General features: G+C 38.9%; 1 pseudogene; it reads left to right on the top strand.

The window, feature by feature from the left end:
- Window positions 1-13,225: 13,225 nt before the first annotated feature.
- Window positions 13,226-16,064, top strand: LOC128507737 (uncharacterized; annotated as a pseudogene).
- The last annotated feature ends 371 nt before the right edge of the window (window positions 16,065-16,435 follow it).

Below are 16,435 nucleotides of genomic sequence, written 5' to 3' on the forward strand. Positions count from 1 at the left end.
ATCAGCCCTCCTCTCTGTGGTCGTGAGAGAAGACCACCCAAGAAGCTTGTAGAAGTGCATCACTGTTATCTTGGGTTCAGAAGATCAGCCAGCCTGGACACCTTATTAGGCATGTTATGACCATTAAATCTAAAATATATATATGCATCTAAAAATAAATATTGTCTCACAAGTATTCATACATTGATTTTGCTCATAAATTACATAAAACATCTGATTTTTTAAAAAGCATAGGATTAGCAAATACACCAAGATCTGTTTAACACTGATTTGGAAAATTAAGGACTTGAATAATTTACTTTAAAATTTTTTTTTACAAGTAATAATTTATTTTATATACTTTATGATTATATTTATTCTATAATTGTATATAATCTGGGTAATAGGACTAATTGCACTTATATCACAATGCCATTATAAAACATTAAGTGTTATATATTTTTTACATAAAATCATAGAATTAGCACATACAGATACTGCACATACACATACATTACATAATTTTTTTACATACACATACATTACATACATGAAAATTTATTGTCAATACATTTCAAAGAGTGCCTACATATATATATGACTTTACTTATAAAGCATTGCTTATTCTATATTGCTGAATGAAATTCGTAAGCTATGGTTGATTTTACTAACAGGGTAGAAACACAGTAATAGCTAAAGGTAGCTTAAAGGATGTTTTCTCTTGACAAGTCATGTTAGAGCTGCATGCTTAGATCTGATAATTTCATGACTGGTTAACATTCATTAGAGTGAGAGTTCAGTCTTGCTGATGGCCTTGTAGGGGAGAAGGAGGAGGAGAAGAAGGAGGAGGAGAAGAAGGAGGAGGAGGGACGTTGCAAGGGAAGGGCTGAGCAGAGAGTGCTTTAATGTGCCCTATTCATTACACACTCTTAATTCAGCCAAAGAAATAACACATAATGTCCATGGGCTCTAGAGAGCCAGACTTCATTTAAAGGGCTTTATGTATCGATGGACCTGGCTCATGCTGCCTCTGTGTCTCTTTTTCTTTATTTCTCTTACAGGGTGTGTTTCTATATTCTAGTTTTCTAACATGTGTAGGTGGTTGTGTGTGAACGTCTATGCTGTACCTCAGACTGAGGGGTGTGGAATTGGGGCTCGGAGACATCTGGCTTGGCAGCGAACACAAAGGCCATCAAAGTGACAGAGGTTAAGTCAACCCATGGCACGGCAGCTGCTCTTCCTCCCCGTTCATGTCCCCTTCTGCCCATTCACCCAGCTTTACCCCCTTTGGAAACGCCCCTCACTTCCCCCTGATGGATTGCAACTAATGTCATTCAACTAATTATACTTAAACCTCATTCGGCACAGACACTTAAACTCAAATAAGTCACCTTGCATTTTAATTCATTTATTACATTAGAGAAAACAGGATTTGCATACAATACCACCTTAATGAGTGTGCATGTATGTGTGTATGCAGGGTGGGTTCCAGGGGAAGCAAAGGAAAATCAATTAAGTCTTAAACTGTTAGCCATTTATTTAACCAGGCTGGAGCAGTGCACAATGCATGCATGGAAAGTTAAATCAATTGTATGAGCTTTTTGAATAGGGAGGGTAAAGAGAATTTAAATGGAGGTTAATAGGCTTCTATACGCAGCAGAACTGCTGTTATTTTGTACTTGGGGAATTGATTAAAATACACTCCACATAATCAGTATATAATCATTGACATACAGTTGACTTTAAAAAGAGCTAAATGTATGCACACTCTTAAAAAAGAAGTTAACATCTTACACAATAATAAAAAAACTGATTTTTTTTTTTTACTTTTGTATTGTTGTCTTGTTAATTTTATGCAGGTTTGTAGATTTTATACATTTTGATAAGCTTAAGTTGTCACATAGGCTCATTAGTGTTCAAGCTGTGTTTCAGGAAAAAAATTAAACAAACACAATCAATTTTGTACTTGACGTTAAAAATGCATGTTATTGATGTTCAGCTAATGTTAACTAGCATTATGACACTTTATATTTAAATGTAAAGTAAATTAACATTTACAGTTTTTTTTTTTTTGTTTTTTTTAAGGGACACCTCCACATAACCAACGTTGGTTCTGGCCATTGTTCTAATCCAATGTGCATTGTGGGAAAATTTGTCCATTGAGCTACACTTTATTCATTCACTAAGTACTCTCCTACATTTCAAAATTTCTTCTCCTTTTTCTTTTTTTATACTATATTTTAAACAGTATACTTAACCACTATCAAGTACAATACAGACATATGTAGTTTGACAAAAATATATTTTTTACTGTATCTACTGTATATCATCTCATATTTTAACACTATTTTGCTTATTATGCAGTAATTATCTGCATTATTTTGCTTGTGGGAAAAAAAGGAAAAGAAATACATAGTGTGTCCTATTTAAGAAACATACTTTATTTTAAGGGATAGGACATCACAGTTTAAATCTAAAGTCTAGTTACTTAGAAGCTGTTGATTATATGGTAAACAAATGTAATTTGTTCTTTTTATCTAATAAATTTCAAGAAAGAAAGAAAAAAAATAGGAGAGGCTGGTGAGAGAATGATTGTGGTATAAAAAAATATAATTAAACATGGGGTAATAGTATAGTAATACTTCCAACCCATTAAGCCAATGATTATATAACAAAATATTACTAATAATATTTTACAAATACATACGTTTTTTTTACCATATATAAGAGAAATAAAAATCACTGAATTATAATTACATAGTAATGAATGTGCTTTTGTGAAAAGCATATCAAGGTTCATACAGTAGTCAAGCCACATTACATAACCATGTTATAACACATGTATAAGCATGGTTAATACCCAGAATGTTCTGCCACTTCAAATCTTTTGAAAGGTCATTTGTAACTCTTGACAATAAAAATATTTCGTAATTATAATAAGTATCAATCTAGGAGTAAATCCATCTATTATGGATATTTATTTTGTACAGCAGAATGCACAGATACAGTACACAGTGCACAGGGGGAAAAGAGGTCTATCATGCACAACACCTACATAGCAAAGTGTCAGAGAAAGAGAAGGGGGGGCGGAGGCGAGATCTACAGCTCTGCTACCTACCAACCAACTTCTTACACTGACATCTATAGGACAAATACAGAATTACTGAGAACCTTCGATATACACATACTTCATATATAGTACTTGGAGTTTGACCTGTATTACTATGGCTGCAGTAAAATCTTATATAAAAAAATCTTAACATACGAAACATTTTTTCTTATGTTAAACATTTAACCAGCAAACTCTCATACTGAGTGATGATAGAAAATATTTTTCAGCCAGTGCTGATCTAAAGCATTTTTTGTGGTCAAATTAAGTTTATACACAGTCCACAGAAATAAAAATTACACTTATATAATCATTTTAATGCTGTTCATGTTATTTAACATATTAGGAAATCTCGTTTATAAATTAGGTCAACAAGCTCACATGAAACAGATGCTATCAGATTAACTTGAACATATTTGGCCCATGACATCCCATGCTAATTTTAATCAACATTCATCAGCAGGAGGCAATAAATACCAAAACAATAAACCAACACATATATATTTTGTCTGAAGGATTAAAAAAACTACACAGTTCAAATATATTAATAAAATTAAATCCTTCAGGTCAGTCAGCAGAGAGAAACCTTATTTTCGTACTTACCACCATTATCGCTACTACTATTACTAATATCATCAACAACAACAACAACAACAACAATAATAATAATAATAATAATCTTGATTGATTGGCTGATTGATTGATTAATTGATTGATCGATTGATTGATTGATTGATTGATTTTTGATATATAAAGAAATATAGTTAAACAGCTTGTTGCAAAATCAAAATAATGGTAAAATATACTTTGACAAATTATATATCTGTATATCTGTGTACTTAGGTTTTCCCATCTGCAAGGTTGTGAACATATATTATAATGCATCATGCATTAATTGTAAATTTGCAATAATGGAAATAACTATAATTACATGTGAATAGTTATACATGTTTTTTAAAAGTTGAGTTTCATATGTTACATGTTATTTTGTTTCATTTTGCATTCAGGATTCATACTGTGCATTGTTCTGATTTTCCCACTTTAATATGACAATGTAAGATGTCCATGTGTTAAATTTGAATCTAAAAAAGCTAAAAAAAAAAAAAAAAAAATCTAAGATCTTGAACCCTGATGTACACTGATGTTAACATCATGTTTACATATGCAGTATGGAGCAATAACAACAGTAATGGTATCCAAGCATTTAAACAGACTAATAAGCAATTGAAAGGTATTGCACATGCCACGTATATTGTATAAAATGTTAAACCTAAATTTGACTCACCATTTCAAAAACAAATCATAAGTTTAACATTTGCAAAATCATTGTTAAAATTTAGCCCAATTACACACAAAATGCATCTATTTGTATTTGTAACCATGAGTGTGGATCAATCACATAAACCACAGCTAGTGGAGAAAATCATAAAAAAAGCTCTCTGTCTTCAACATGGACATGCATACGAAAAGTGAAGAGTGCTTATAAAGAATGGCTCACATACAGTTTTACTTGCAAGTGCTTTGTGAATATTTATTTATGTATTTATTATTATTATTATTATTATTATTATTATTATTATTATTATTATTATCATTATATCATTTATTTACTTACTTACTTACTTACTTACTGGGGTACACTTTTTAAATACATAAATAAGTTTTTCTCAAAGACCAATTATCTCCAAAAGCTTGAAACTGTTAGATATTTCTATCCTTGTGGGGAAATCCACACTATGATATAAAAGCATGCTCCCATGTACATGGCGAGTTGAGCAACTCTCATACTGAGTGATTAAATATACTTCCAAAGATTCACCATTTAAAATTTCTCTTTGATGTAAATTTGTGGACGGATGTTCTTCACTCGAGCAGAAACTCATACAAACTATAGGGGACGTTCTTTCTCCCTGCACAAACAGAACAGATTCTTTCATGTCCCCAGACATTACAATCCATTTATCAATGTCAAAAAGGGGACATTTTTAAAGTTAAGGGCAAAGAAAAGCGACATATAAATGTCTTGTGAAAGACAAAGAAAAGAGATCAGCACAAACTCCCTACTCATTAAAAGTACAAAAAAGAAAACCATATTGTGTATTCAATTAATTACAGTAAAATAGTCACATTTCAAATGACAAAATATTTTTTGGAGGAATTCTTGTAGAAATGTCAAGGGGTCATCAAACGACCACACAAGTTATAATAATGAGAGAAAAAAGGAGAAAAAGTGTCTTTACTGCCGCTATAAAAAAAAAAAAGCATTGCATTACTTCTGTCAGCTTCAGTTCCATGAGAAATATGTTTGAAAAGTGAGTAGCGGTGCAATGGAGTTGGCACCTGTGACGATGGAGAATGGGTGTGAAATATTTCAGATAAATGGGAAAACATTTAACATTTTAGTGTGACCATGTGTGTATGCAACTGTCCCATAATAAAACAACATTTCACCACACTATCTCTCTGCATAAATGTGTTGTGCTGGCCGTATGGTGGCCTTGTGACAAGAACTAGTCATCACACTCTGGGACATTTTTGGCACATAACAATTTCAGAATTATTGTATAGATTTCGAAGGCAGGTTTAGATTTGGAATCTACTTTGAATATGACACATATTGAATGTGAAATAATACTTTTTAGATGTATACAACAATATTCAATATGTTTTCGAAGTTAGTGAAAAAGAATCTGACTTGGTTGGCAAAGTACAGTAACTGCAGCATAAGACTCTGTCATTTACTGTACAGTATACAAAGCTAAATTCCTAAGAATAATAATCTTAGTTTACTGGCATGCTAACAGCCCTGACCATACAAACAAATATATACTGTATGTTTTTTGGTCTCTCGGCTGCTCCCGGCAAGGGGTCGCCACAGGGGAATATCCAGTCTGCACTACAACTTGGCACAGGTTTTACGCCGGATGCCCTTCCTGACGCAACCCTCCCATTTTATCCGGGCTTGGGACCGGCACTGCAACCAGTGGCTGGGGTTTGGGCACTGGCTGAGAATCGAACCCGGGCCTTCCGCATGGCAGCCGAAACACCTATCAGCGTTAATATTACCACTATTTTATTCTACTTATACCACAGCAGTTTCCCAGTTATTATTATTAGTTTCAATATAAGAACAATGCTTCTGAATTTTTTTCCATATTCTATATTTTACAACAGATATAAAAAAAATCATTCGCTTTCCAGTCTTTTTTCTCTGTCAATAAATAAATTAAATAAATAAATAAAGCCCTTAATCCTAGACACTTACAGTTACCTTTGATTAAAAACATAAGTCTCACTCCATCATCTAAACAATTGCACAAAAATCTCTTCATGTAGTTCATTTTCAAATTCATCTTACAAAATAAACGATAACAAAGTGCATTTATATAAACCTGTGATTGGACCTTCTGTCTAACCAATCAGAAATGAAAACACAGCAGAATGGTGGCATAAGCTAATACAGTGTAGTGTAATTACAGTACAGTGTATTAAGTATTTGCTGAGCATTCTGTCAAGTTAAGCACATAAAAAGTTGAATTCACGATGTGAAATTTAAAGGGTTGTTTGTTTGTGTTAGCTCTGTATAAGAGTGTGACGGGATAATGAAGCACATTGGTCTCATTTGGCCTTGTTGGTTTTGTAAAGTTCATGGCTATGCTTTGATCAGATAGATAATTTCTCAGGGAGGTCAGAGCTACAGGAATCACCCAAACACTGGATGGGAACACTTTCAAACAAAGGTCAGGCCTAGAATAATATTTTCTCAGAGTAATTTTCTGATCAGACAGGCCATCTGTGACTCCAAAGCTGAGTAAACCTTTTAGAAGTAGGCCTGGAGAAAAATAAGAAAACATAACAGGCGGTCAAGGTCACAGTGAGCATGTGCTGCTGTATTATCAGCACTGTATTATTGTGTATTATTATGGACATAACCAAATACATAAACATTACTGAGACTGAACAGATATTTAGTTCTAAGTAAATATAAACAAATACTGTAAGTAAGCACTAGTTTCAGAAAGGGCATTTATTTGAGACTGTATCCCACTGACACTGATATGTATGCTTTCATGCTATGTGATTATGAGCATTGAAAAGTATGAATGTAAAGTGTGGGCAGGGACGTGATGGGGGTGGTTAGAATCATGGATATGAACTTGTGCTGGCCCTTAGTAACTACCTGGTAAGGGTCCTGTTATTATTATTGTTTTTTTCCCCTTTTAAAACTAAGATAATTACTTGTTTATGTTTTGGAAAGCAGAACCAATAAGTGGGATTTTAAAATTTTCTCAATCCTACTTTAGATTTCAACTTTAATACAGTTAGGAATATTATAGATAGCAGCATTGTGTTACACACTCAGAGAATAGATTTCTGTCTAGATTTTGTGTCTACTGTATGTGTGTATGTGCTTTTGTTTAATGGAGAGTTGATCTGTGCTTTAGAGTGACATGCTTATCTGTAGAGGCTGATTGAAGGCTTAGATCACCTCCAATTGTTCTTCATGGTCTTTTCTTCCATCCCCTCTCATTATTTCAGCTCCTTGACTTTTCTGGCTGTTGGAACAAAGAATCCCTGTGTAGAGCTTAGCGTGTCCAAGGGTGGACAGCTCTATGAGAGGACAGAGACACATCACTGTGACACACACACACACACACACACACATACACACACACACACACACACACACATACACACACACACATTGTCTGCATCCTGACCATCCCATTAGATCCCTCCCGCAACAAACAGATTATGAGCATTAAAATTTTGCCAACCCTCTGTGGTCTTTATTCACTGGACATCATTATACGTTAAAAACACATTTGTAGAACTTCTTTGCTGTCTTCTTCTTCTTCTTAACAAATCAGTAGTTTATCTTTAATTTGCACTCTCTAATACATATGCAATTTTTGCATTTTTAAATGTCACTTTTGCAATTTTATCTCTTCATTAATTCTCTCTCTTTTTCTTTTAACCTCTTATGGTATCTGGCATAATGTGATATAATGGTTTGCATTATTCTTAAAATTTCTTGGCGGTGGTGGTGCATCTAGGAATCCTTCTGTGGCTTGGGGAAATGGGAATCTCTCCAGAGAAATGTGATTTTTCCAGAGCAGTGTGCTGAGATGGAGGACGTGGGTGGACGGCTGGCCAGCGGAGATCGTGTTTGATGTGGGAGGTCTGGACTTCACCCCGCTGGGCTGGACCCCGAGACTTCTCATTAACCGTGTCATCAAAGGCCCTCGGCCCAAGTAATCATAACATTAGCGTTGACATTACCACACAGCTACGAGCTTCTTCTGAATGCTCCACAAACATGGCCGAGCGGGACTGAGTCATTCCTGCACAGCGAGGGGGCCTGAGACGACATGAACTTTGCAGGCCCTCAGTCCTCCATGACAGCACACATGATGCAGGAATGTTAAGCGGAACAGTCCAGAAAAGAATGTGATTCGCCAAACATTCCCTTTACTTCAAACATAGCCATATGAGCCGTTAGTCAGAGACAGTTCTGTGTCTGAGGTTTCATGCTGAAGATACATGGACAATGTCACTGTGATGCAAATAGATAATGTAGTCATGAGGCTAATCTGTCAACTAGAAGCATCTCTAACGTATTAGCTAGCTGCATTAGCCACCTCTGAGAACAATGTCAACATAACTGACTACACATCAACTACACTCGAAGTAATAAACTTCTTTCTTTCTCATCTTTCTTTTCTTACTTAATGTCATTTTATCCCTTTATTTTCTTTCTTTTTCATTATTTTCTTTTTCTAATTTTTTGTAAATTCTTCCTTTATTTTCATACTGATTTTATTCCAACGCGAAATTTTGTTTATTTGTTTATTTATTTATTTATTTATTTTTTTTACACTTTTCCTTATTCCCTATACTCTTATTTTTTCCTACTTTTTCCTTAAATAAGTCTTTCTTCCCTCTACCAATACTTCTTACCTTAATTCACTCACTCATTCTCTATACCACTTACCCTATACAGGGGGTTGGGGATACTGTAGGCTCCAGAGAGCATGCAATCTTCATGCACACAGACCCGAGGCGGGACTCGAACCCTCGACACTGGAGGTGTTAGGCAACAGTGTGAGTACCACACCACTATGCCGCCCTAATTGTTTGTCAATTGTTCTTTTTAATTTTCATTCTCTATTTTTTCCCATTTTCCTTTCTAATTTCTTTAATATTTTAGTTTTTGCTCTACATTTGCTCTTTCTTTCTTTCTTTCTTTCTGTTTGACTGAATGTTTCTCTGTTTTTCCTTAATATAAGGAATAACTCTGTCAGGATAAAACTCTTTATGTTCATTCATGTCTCTACTTTCCTCCCAAATCTCTGTCTACTGTAAGTCCATCTTTATTCCAGAAGTTTAGGGCTCTCCCAGAAGAAATAAACTGTCTCTGTCATCATCTCTGAAGGTCAACCATCAGTCCCGATTCCCACAGCAACCTAAAACTTTCTACAACTTCACCTGGGTGGTCATTGCAGACAACATACAACTTTCCAACCAATTACAAATTGTTAGATGGCATTTTAACTCCAAACCTGGGCAGAGTTGTGCATATTTATTGCTTCATGCGGACACCAATATCATAGATGAAGGTCATTCTTTAAATAAAGTGTAGACTTACATAATCTGTTTAGTCAGTGTGCTTCATTATTTTTGGATCTGAGCTATTTGATGAGTTAAAAGTAAAAAAAAAAAAAAAAACCCAGTAGAACATTGGAAAGCAGAGAACATGAAAAGGTTAGTGCCATCAAGCTCATCTCCTGCTGTTCTGAAAGCCTTTACACACGTTTTCCCAGTCTCCCAAAAGGCGTCATCATTGTCATGACTTTGATTTGAAAGACAAACCTCTGAGCTCTCGACAGGCTCGTCATTGTTCCCCTGAAAACGCAGCTCCCTGTGTGCGACTATGAAACGACTTTTTAAAAGGTAATTAAACAGCAGGCGTCCTACGCTGGGGGAGCGATAGGTTTCACTTCATTAGCATTTGTGTGTGTATTAACTCTTTGCAGGGTGCAATTGTGGAATTATGAACTGCCACGTAATGCTGACTTCTGCACACCAGAAAGAGGTGCGGTGTGAAGTCTTCATTTTTTTATTCTGTTATTGTGGAATTGATGAAAGATTTCCTGTATGCAGCGCTAAACAGAGAGGCCTGTTGAGAGCAAAGATGTCAGATCGGAAAATATTTTCTCTGGAACACGATGACTCAGACGTGGATGAGATGATAAACATTTGGATAACATATTGATTTCCTGATGAAACAATTTAGGAGATGAATTTTACACTTTACAAAATCTTAAAATCTCCTTTTAAAAGTTATTATTATACTTTAATGTAGAGCTGTTTTTGTTGTTACCTTATTATTTATTTAGTCTATAGGTGGCACAGTGTCATAGTTAGCAGATCTGTGTGTGCGGAGTTTACATGTTCTCCCCATGCTTGGCATTTTCAAATTGCGTATGTGATGAATTGGCACCACATCCAGGTTGTACCCCACCTAGTGCTCCAAGGCCCCTGGGATAGGCTCTAGGCCTTCCGCAACCCTGTACAGGAACTGTGGATTATGAACAAGGTCACTGGAACTTCAATGTTTTATGAGAACAATTTAAGCTGTTTTCAGTGTCAGATCATTGGATTCAGATTCCCAACTAGGACTTAATTTTGGGAAATCATCAGGGATTGTTTTATTATGGCTTTCATGGAATTGCTTTCATGAGATTTAAATCTAACTTCTAATTAATTTTTACATTTCTATTTTACATACAGGCAATAATTGGCACAGCACATTAACGTTAAAATATCTCTTAGCTTACAGTGAGCTTAAGTGAGGAACCATTCATTTTCTATATATTTTACCTGTATGTGCACAGTGTAGAGCCACAATTACAGTGACTTGTGGCAGAGTAAAATTTAATCAGAATTTTTTTTAGTTCAGTAAAAACAATAAATAAAATAAAGTAATAAATACCAACAAGCACCAACTTTGTTGTATGAGTTTTTTTTTGTTTCCATCATACACCTACATTTGATTAATTTTAAGATAATAATTTTAACACTTAGCAGCAGTATTAAATTACAGACACAGTATGTGTCACTTAATCTCCTCAAAACATTCCATAAAATAAGACATGTGATTTGGACAGTGGTACCTTGGATTTGTTTCTGAAAGTGTGCTTGTATATCAAAGCAAATTTCCTCCATAAGAAATAATGAAAACTTTGATGATTAATTCCACAACTAAAAAATATTGAAATAATAAAAATAATAAACACAAAATATATAGTAAAAATAACAAACTAACAAATTAAACAAATAAACAAATTAACCGCATTTTAATTTTTTATTTTTTTTTGCAGAAACGGGAGCAGGGGCAACTGAGTGGGACAACTTTTACACACTCGTGTGCTTTCAGCGCTTGTGTGCTTTCACTCGTATAGTCAAAAACTTGGATGTTGACTATATGAGTGACACACGCGCACTGAGATTGAGCATGGGAAATGATTCAACAGCGCAAGAGAGTGAAGAACTATTCGCTTAGCTGTGATCACGTGATACTGGGCAGACAAAGCATTTGCATACTACAATACTTGTATATGTAGACATTGCTTGGTTAAAATTCATTTATACATTTTGCTTGCCTTGCAAAACACTCGTATATGCACTGAGGTGCAGCAGAAAAAAAAAGTAAAAAAAAAACTTAGAAGCACGAGTGATTTGTGGACAGGAGAAATGAGATGCACACCCTGTTTGTGGAAAGCTGATGGTTAAATGGTCTATACCGCGACTATAATAGGGAGCTATTGTCAAGTACCAAAGTAAGCTAAAACTGGTAGAGGAGGATGATGATGCTGTAATCTGAGGTTTTTTGTATTGTTTATCGTGGTTCTCATGATCTTCATTATTTAATTTTTTGGGCTGATTAGCTGCCATTACTTTCTGTTTAACTGTCTATAAAATCGCAATCTAAACATGAGTTTGCTTTTTTTATTTATTGCTTTTTTTGAATTCTTTATTAAAACTCAGCCAACATAAATATATTGTTTTTACTAAATTCCATCCATCTATCTAGAAACCTCTGTAGTCCAACAAGGGACCGTGGAGGCCAATGGTGTCCATTGTCTTTATTGCCATTTGCATGACCGTGGTAGGGCCTCCGGTAAACATTTACACACTGCATGTTTTTGGACTATGAAAGAAAACCAGAAAACCCAGAGGAAACCCACCAAGCACAGGGAGAACATGCAAACTCACAGACCCAGATGCACACAGACCCAATGCGAGAATCAAACTCAGGACCTGGAGGTGCTAATCACTAAACCACCGTGCCGCCATTGATACTGAATTGCATCCTGAAATAACCACAGACACAATTGCAGGTTGATTTATCCTTTGTGCCAGAACAAGGCGGAGTTTGCTTTTTGCAAAATCATACGTACTGTAATAAGCACTTGCGTATATAACCCAATCAATTTTGAAAAATGCTTTTTAACACCCTTGTGACTCAAAAACATTCACAAAATATTCTGAATCCGTTTGTAACACTTCTTGATTTATTTAAACTTTCTGGCAACCAGGGATAGTCTGGTGACAACTGGAGAGACAGTTGACAGATCGGAAAGACGGCAACCGGGGCAGGGAGGGTTAGCACCCCAACCTGCGTCTTCCGTGAGGAAGAAACCCAAGCGTGCTACGGAAAAGCCTTCTGAGATATACCCCCAGGGGAGCCCGAAGGGGGGGAGAATGAGAGCCCCATTCAGACTGACCACACGGCATCGACATACGGCAATGGAAATTTGACTACGAATGCACAATGCATCTGCGGAAAAGTGTGTAAGAACTCGCGTGGCCTTAAGATACATCTGGCCAGAATGAAGTGTGGGGACCAGAGGAGCACACTGCAACGCACAGGACCTAGTCCTGGTGAGACGCAGGAGGGGCCAGGCCAGGAAGCACCCCACAGCGCCCAGCCCAGTAAAGCCTCTGTACCCCTGCAGGTCATTCCATCAGAAGCAGATCAAGTGGCCTTCAGCCAACAGTCAGGCAGCATGGGCACAGTTTGACACAGATGTGAGCCTGATCCTGGAAGCCACCGCTAAGGGAGAAGTGGACAGGCGCCTCGAGACCATGACATCCATCATAGTCAGCTACGCAGTAGAGAGGTTTGGCCTCAGTGAGAGCAAGAACCCCAAGAAATATATATTGAATCGCCGGGCTACTCAGATCCACAAATTACGGCAAGAACTGCGGGGCCTCAAGAAGCAGTACAAAGTAGCAGGTGAAGAGGAGAAAAAAACCCTCGTTGAGCTTCGTAACATCCTGAGGAAGAAGCTCATGACGCTGCGGCGGGCAGAAGGACACCGAAGGCGAAGAAAGGAGAGAGCAAGGAAGCGTGCGGCGTTCATCTCCAACCCATTCACCTTTACCAAGAGGCTGCTTGGGGATAAACGGAGTGGCAACCTTATGTGCTCAGTGGCAGAGGCAGACACCTTTCTGCACAACACCTTCAGCGACCCAGAGAGGGACCAAGACCTGGAACCGCAGAGGACCCTCATCAGCCCACAGGCGCCTGCTGTGGAGTTTGTGATGAGGGAGCCCAGCTGGGCTGAAATACAGGAGGTGGTGAAGAGCGCCAGAACAGCGTCAGCCCCAGGCCCCAGCGGTGTTCCATATACTGTGTACAAACGTTGTCCACAATTACTACGACATCTGTGGAAGCTGTTGAGGGTGAAGTGGCAGGCCAATGGAGATGTGCAGAGGGTGTGTGGATCCCGAAGGAAGAAGACTCAAAGGGCATCAGTCAGTTTAGGATAATCTCGCTGCTAAGCGTCGAAGGCAAGATTTTCTTCAGCATCTTGTCACGACGTCTAACTGAGTTCCTTCTGAAGAACAGTTATATAGACACCTCTGTTCAGAAGGGTGGGATTCCTGGAGCGCCTGGATGCCTGGAACATACAGGAGTGGTTACACAACTCATCAGAGAGGCTCGTGAAGGGAAAGGAGACTTGACCGTACTGTGGCTGGACCTAGCCAATGCGTATGGCTCCATACCTCACAAGCTGGTTGAGGTCGCCCTCTTGCGACATCATGTTCCCACTAAAGTCAAAGACCTTATCCTGGACTATTACAGCAATTTCAGGCTAAGAGTCACTGCTGGGTCAGGCACATCGGACTGGCATCGACTTGAGAAGGGCATAATAACAGGCTGTACAATCTCAGTCATCCTTTTTGCACTCGCCATGAACATGATAGTCAAGTCAGCAGAGGTGGAGTGTAGGGGACCCCTGACAAAATCTGGAGTACGCCAGCCCCCTATAAGAGCGTTCATGGATGACCTAACTGTGACCACCACATCTGTCCCGGGCTGCAGATGGATTCTGCAAGGGCTGGAGAAGCTCATCACATGGGCAAGGATGAGCTTTAAACCAGCAAAATCAAGATCTCTGGTGCTCAAGAAGGGGAAGGTGACAGATAGGTACAGCTTCTCGCTGGCTGGAACCACCATCCCGTCTATTACTAAACAGCCAGTCAAGAGCCTAGGGAAGCTCTTTGATAGCAGCCTCAAGGACACTGCATCCATTCAGAGAACCAGCAAGGAGCTGGGGGGCTGGTTGAGATGTGTTGACAGATCTGGCCTGCCAGGGAGATTCAAGGCTTGGATTTATCAACATTCCATCCTGCCCCGCATCCTGTGGCCGCTGCTAGTGTACGCAGTACCCATGACGACTGTAGAGGCCATGGAGAGAAAGATCAGCAGTTACTTGCGAAGATGGCTTGGCCTACCCCGAAGCCTGAGCAGCGCTGCCCTGTATGGCAGTAGTAACATCCTGCAGCTTCCGTTCAGTGGACTCACTGAAGAGTTCATGGTAACCAGGACGCGGGAAGCCCTGCAATACAGGGAGTCCAGGGATGGAAAAGTGGCATCGGCTGGCATCCAGGTCGGAAATGGAGGGCCGATGAGGCTCTGGAAGTGGCCATTTTGGCCACAATTGGCTATTTTCCATCAACCAGGGTGGACAAAGCCCAAGGTAAACAGCGACAGCGCCTCATTCAGGAGGAAGTGAGGGCAGGTGTGGAGGAAGAACGAGCCAGCAGGGTGGCGGGAATGGGGCAACAAGTAGCATGGACTAAATGGGAGAATGTTCTTCAGCGGAAGATCACCTGGCCCAACATTTGGAGAGCAGACTCCCTCAACATCAGGTTCCTAGTCCAAGCTGTTTATGACGTCCTACCAACTCCATCCAACCTCCATGTCTGGGGCAAAGCAGAGACACCATCCTGCACTCAGTGTCCAGGAAGGGGGTCCCTGGAACACCTCCTCAGCAGCTGCCCAAAAGCCCTTGGAGAGGGGCGTTATCGCTGGCGCCACGACCAGGTGCTAAAGGCGGTTGCTGAGAGCATAGCCAAGGCCATTAACACCACCAAGGGCCACAGCAAGCCTAAGACCATCAGGTTTCACAGAGCTGGAGAGAAGCCCACCATCCCAGCAGGGGGCAGGTTAGGTCTCCTCACCACTGCCACGGACTGGCAGCTGGAAGTGGATCTGGGCAAACAGCTGAAGATCCCATCAAGGATAACATCTACACGGCTCCGACCAGATATGATCATTGTTTCTGATTCCACCAAGCAGTTAATCATTCTGGAACTCACAGTTCCCTGGGAAGAACGCATGGAGGAGGCAAATGAGAGGAAGCGTGCCAAGTACCAGGAGCTAGTGGAGGAGTGCAGGAGCCAAGGCTGGAAGACCTACTGTGAACCCCTGGAGGTGGGATGCCGAGGATTTGCAGGGCGGTCCCTCTGCAAAGTGCTCACTATGCTAGGCTTCACTAGTGAGGCAAAGAAGAAAGCCATTAGGTCTGCAACTGAAGCCGCAGAAAGAGCCACAAGATGGCTTTGGATTAAGAGGGCTGACCCGTGGATGAATGCTGCTGGGACACAGGCCGGAGTCTGATCAACTCTGGTTGGGTCGCCTGGGTGACGGTGTCTGATGTTGAAAGACCCGAAACACCCAGTGACCCCAGGTTACATCACTGATGATGTGTCCAAGCGCATCAGCAAGATGTATCTTTCACCTCTTTTTTCAAAACTGCAAAAATGAGTTTAACCTCATAAATAGCATCAACCATATTAACAACTCAGCATCGTCTGTGCTACTGGTGAGTACAGTATACAGTAGCTAGTACAATTTGCCTTATGGAGTACAAAGCTTAATACTGTATGTAATATATTAAAAAGAAAAAAAATTTTTTACATTGATTAGTGCTTTATTTAAAATATGTTTAATACGTTACAGTAAATAGAGGCTATACATTTTAGCTACTA

Source organism: Clarias gariepinus, chromosome 19, assembly GCF_024256425.1.
Source record: "Clarias gariepinus isolate MV-2021 ecotype Netherlands chromosome 19, CGAR_prim_01v2, whole genome shotgun sequence".
NCBI lineage: Eukaryota > Metazoa > Chordata > Actinopteri > Siluriformes > Clariidae > Clarias > Clarias gariepinus.